We start from the raw sequence: 5,151 nt of genomic DNA on the forward strand, positions 1-5,151 counted from the left end.
CCTTGCGTTGCGCCGCCGCGTCAGGGACCGGGGGCGGGGGAGGGGTGATGCCGACGCATGGGAAATGCTCGGTGGCTTGTTAATGCATTGGGACGGCAAATCCCATCGACACCGGCTGGTGGTCCCTTCGGGGTTACGGGGTAGGGTGGTGTGGGCCGCTCACGAGCGCCTCCTCCACCTGGGCACCCAAAAGACCTTGGCCTTGCTCCAACTTGATTTCTTTTGGCCGGGCATGACAAGGGATGTTGGGGATCTATTAGGATCGTGCCCTAGGTGTGCGCAGCGCAAACCACCAGCGAAGGAGTCGAACCCGCCCCTGCAATCTATCAGGGTTTCCCGGGTGAACGAACTCGTCGCGCTGGACATTCTAGGACCGTTCCCCGCCACCCCCAGGGGAAATAGGTACTTGCTAACCGGTGTTGAATATTTCACGCGCTGGCCTATGGCCTGGCCCCTGGCCAACCAGTCGGCAGCAGCCATCGTGGAGGCCTTTGTCCAGGGCTATGTCCTTGACAAAGGTGCTCCCGAGCGGCTGCTGACCGACCAGGGTAGAAATTTTTCAGGCAAATTGCTCAAACAGGTCTGTGAGATCCTTGGCACTAAAAAGATTCGCACCTCTCCATATCACCCACAAACCGACGGGATGGTCGAGCGGTTGCATCGTACCATCACGTCGATGTTGTCGCAGCACGTTTCTGACTCACAGACAGATTGGGATTTGAAAATTCAGGGGGTCCTGTCAGCATACCGGTTGGCCCCCCATGCTGCGACGGGATTTTCCCCCTTTTTCCTTATGTATGGCCGCGAACCGGAGCCACCTGTTCAGGCCCAACTGCAGATCCCGGCGCCGCAGGGAAAAACTCAATTGGCCGAACATGTTAAATTCAACCTGGAAAAATTAACGGAGGCACGGGATGCTGCCATGCAGAATTCTGCCAGGCGGCAGAGGGCTAATGAGCGCCTCAGAATGGGTCGCGCGCATGTGATACAGTGGAAGCCGGGGGACAGGGCATGGTTGCACTGTCCCCAGGTACCGCTCGCGTCCTCCTCTAAACTGCTGCGACCGTGGCGGGGTCCCGTCGAGGTGGTTGAGGTCCTGAGACCTCAGTGCGTGCGCATTCAATGGGGGAGGCGCCGGTGGTTTGTACACCCCTCCAGGCTAAAACCCTTCGTTGCGGTGCGAGATCCCACTACACACGCGCGTGGCCAAACATGTGGGGGGGCGTCCGACTCAGAGGGGTCTTCTCCGTTGCTCTCGCCTAACGTACTGCCGGCTGTCCCACCCCCAGGTGCACCGGGAGTGACGGGCTCACGCCCGACGACCCCCGCAGGTGATGCTGAGGGTCTTGCGACGTCAGCAACAGACTCGCTCGGTGATGAACACCTGCCGGCTGACGACCTGCCGGCCGACGACCTGCCGGCCGGGCCTGTCCCGTGTGACGGGCCTGCGGCGAGGACGCGCGCAAAAATGCGCAAACTCTTGTGAAAAAAAAAGAAGAAGAATTTATTTTTTATTTTTTTGCATCTTTTGTGGGTTCTCTTTCCGGTGTACATTCGCATGTTGTGCTCACGGTGTGGGGCGTCCGTGCTGTGTTCCCGGCACGTTGCGTTGTACGATTGTTGGGCTTGCTGTGTGTGTGTGTTGTGTGTGTTCTGTGTGTTCTGTGTGTTCTGTGGGTGCTGGAGGGGTTCCAGGAAGAGAAGCACGTGTATATACGCTCGTCCTACGGATTTCGTATTTATTCGGGGGGGGTTCGTCGGGTTACTTTTCCTTCCTGTTGTTCGTCTCGTTGCGTTATTGTTAAAGGAAAAAAAAAATAATGAGGCACACGCTGGGGCGGATGGAGATGGTTTAAACTTTTATTGTCAATGTTGCAGCCGGGACGGCTGCGAGCTGTACAGGGGGGGGTGATGTAGGGGTCTTACGGAGGAGATATGTGTAGAGGTGATATGTATGGGATCGTATGAGAAACTAGCACAGTGGGCGGGGCTTCGTGAGCACACGGGAGGGTGCTCGCAACGACGTCCGCACAGAGCCCACCCCAGCGGGGAGGGGTTCAAGATATAAGGGGATGAGCCGGAGGGCTCGGGGCAGAATGTGTTGGTAACTCTTGAAGATTGAAGACTGCCTAGTGAGAGCCCTGGTCTCCCCTGAGACGCCGCCCTTGTAAGGGCCGCGCAGGACCGAGCCAGTGGCGGGGCCCCGTGAATCAGAGCTAGGACTCTGGGACTCCGGGTGCCGTAGCCCGACTCACCAGTGTCAGGCCAGACAGCCTCCCCTAGCCCAGAGATTGGAGGATTAAGAGGCAGGTCAGGGTAGATAGCCGTGTGTTCCCAGCTATCCGGGTGAGGGGGCCGTTACCCCCTCCAGTATTACGTGTCCCCTGTGCTTATTGTAAATAAACGTCAGTGTGCCTCAACCCCGGGTGTCGATCTATATTCGACGGTACTACACAGGTATCCCTCTATTTTCTTCAAAAAAGCACGAAAAATGAGCAATTCCAACTCTCCTCACCTACAAATATACGTACGTGTACTGCACACCGATATTACTTTTCACAATACACAAACAAGTAATAAAGGGACATCAATCTAAAAATGACTGAATGATATATTTTTTAAATCACCTTTTACGGAACTCACCAAAATACCTGCATGTTGGAATGACTGAACAGGTGGCGTACGTTGAACTTCTTTCGCACCGTACGTAGCCCACCGTGCTAATCGGAGGTGCGTGGGAAGGACAACAAACTGAACGCAACAGGCAGATGTGGAGCCGTGGCTGTTGCCTGCTGCAGATCACCGTAACAGGCAGATGTGGAGCCGTGGCTGTTGCCTGCTGCAGGTCACCGCAACAGGCAGATGTGGAGCCGTGATTGTTGCCTGCTGCAGGTCACCGCAACAGGCAGATGTGGAGCCGTGATTGTTGCCTGCTGCAAGTCACCGCAACAGGCAGATGTGGAACCGTGGCTGATGCCTGCTGCAGGTCACCGCAACAGGCAGATGTGGAGCCGTGGCTGATGTCCTGCTGCAGGTCACCGCAACAGGCAGATGTGGAGCGGTGGCTGTTGCCTGCTGCAAGTCACCGCAACAGGCAGATGTGGAACCGTGGCTGATGCCTGCTGCAGGTCACCGCAACAGGCAGATGTGGAACCGTGGCTGATGCCTGCTGCAGGTCACCGCAACAGGCAGATGTGGAGCCGTGGCTGATGTCTTGCTGCAGGTCGCCGTGACACAGACGTGGGTGGATGACGCAGCCTCTCGGCTGCTCCCTGCTCCATCGCTGTCAACCCATGCGGTTTATTTACTCCGTAGTCTTCTTGTGCGGGGGAAATTTAGTTGTCAGGTGCATACGACGGCGTACAGCCGTTCCATTGCGGGCAATAGAAGTGTCTATTTGTTTGTGTTTCTTCCTTGTGATGGGACTTTGAAGGATGAACGCTGAGATTTATAAGGGCACGGGATGACCAATCAGGTCTGAATTGGTCTGTACTAAAGTAGGTCACTGTTAAGGGGTTGACAGGTGTGTTGTTCGATCTCATGCTGTGCCGTGTGAACATTTTCGTTAACACGCAAATTTTATTTCGTTAATCGAGAAAATTGCATAATTTAACATAATTTCGTCAATTGCGTGAACGCGAAATTTCGTCAGTGCGAACTTTCGTAAATGACAACATACATTGTTGGCGATTTTTAAAAATGCTAAACGCAAGCTTGGGGCAAGGCAGCAAAACAACAAATACGGTCCCAGATGACACCAGGACCAATTCGCACCTCCGAATAGCACGGTGGGCTACGTACGGTGCAAAAGAAGTTCAACGTACATTCACTTATATGCAAGACAAAAAAATATTCTTAAAATGTATTTATATTATTTGTATGCGTTGTGTCTGCTGCTGCTGCTGTGTCCTGTACAGCGCTTTGAGATACTTGATGAAAAGCTCTCGATAGATATAATTATTATTAATAACAGTCGCCTTCATTTACATTGGTCCACACCTCTCCTTAACCCCTCCCACTCCCCCAATTAACCCCGCCCACTGCCATCGAGACCCCGCCTACTTCCTCATTGGCCCCGCCCACTACCACGAGACCCCGCCTACTTCCTCCTTGGCCCCGCCCACTCCCACGAGACCCCGCCCACCCCGCGAGACCCCGCCTACTTCCTCCTTGGCCCCGCCCACCCCACGAGGCCCCGCCCTCCATGCCCTTGAACTTCTTCCCCGTAGCCCCGCCCCGTGAGCCGCGAGCCCCGCCCTCCCCGCCTCCACCTGCCATGAGGCGTGGTGGTTAGGAGGCCGGTGGGCATCAACTCGATCGAGAGTTGTTGAACCGTCGATTCGAATCTCGGTGCCAACAAACGATTCAGTCGCGCAACAACGACAACAATGGTCCCGTTACATCCACGCGTTTACACGGCTATTAAAGCATCCTTCTAGCGACTGATCCCGCTGAGACGATTTCGGTTAAAATTCCATTACAGTATTCGGAATTCGCAGATCGATTCCAGAAATCGATACCTACCTCAGCGGAATCGGTATCGACACCCACGCTTTCACGTGACCCTCCTCAACTCGTGACTCACCACTGAATACTTCCGCTTGGAAATTCATAGTCCATATAAGCGCAGTCGCCCGTGCGGTTACATTTCATACCACGCATGGGGGTGGGGCTGCCAGTGAATTCAATTACGTCATCGTTGCGCAATGGCCCCCACGTGACCTCGTCTAAGAACACAATTGTGCAGCCACCCGCTGTGCGTGTCACACGCGATCCGCCTGTACGAGCATTCCTTTATTAACAATAAAAATAAATCATCTGAATCATAAATATTTATTTAGACTGGAGGAATCCGATGAGCTGCAAAGCTCTTTTTTTCACAGGATGTCCAGTCGGGGCGAGCAAGAACGTTCCAACATCAAACAACACAGAAACAAAACCCACGATAGGAGTGAAAAGTACAAGACGTGTCAACAAATCACCCAAACACGTTCAATAAGACTAAACCGTCCCGATCCTATCAGACAGAGCCCACTGATGCACGGACTTATCTTTCTAAATCGACCTGGCCACAAACGACAGCTCGACAAAACAGGCTTCTCACGTGGGCATTTATAGCAGCAGAATCATCTAAATCGTCTAAAGGCATGT

The sequence above is a fragment of the Lampetra planeri genome, chromosome 41 (genome assembly GCF_965212315.1).
Source record: "Lampetra planeri chromosome 41, kcLamPlan1.2.h2, whole genome shotgun sequence".
NCBI lineage: Eukaryota > Metazoa > Chordata > Hyperoartia > Petromyzontiformes > Petromyzontidae > Lampetra > Lampetra planeri.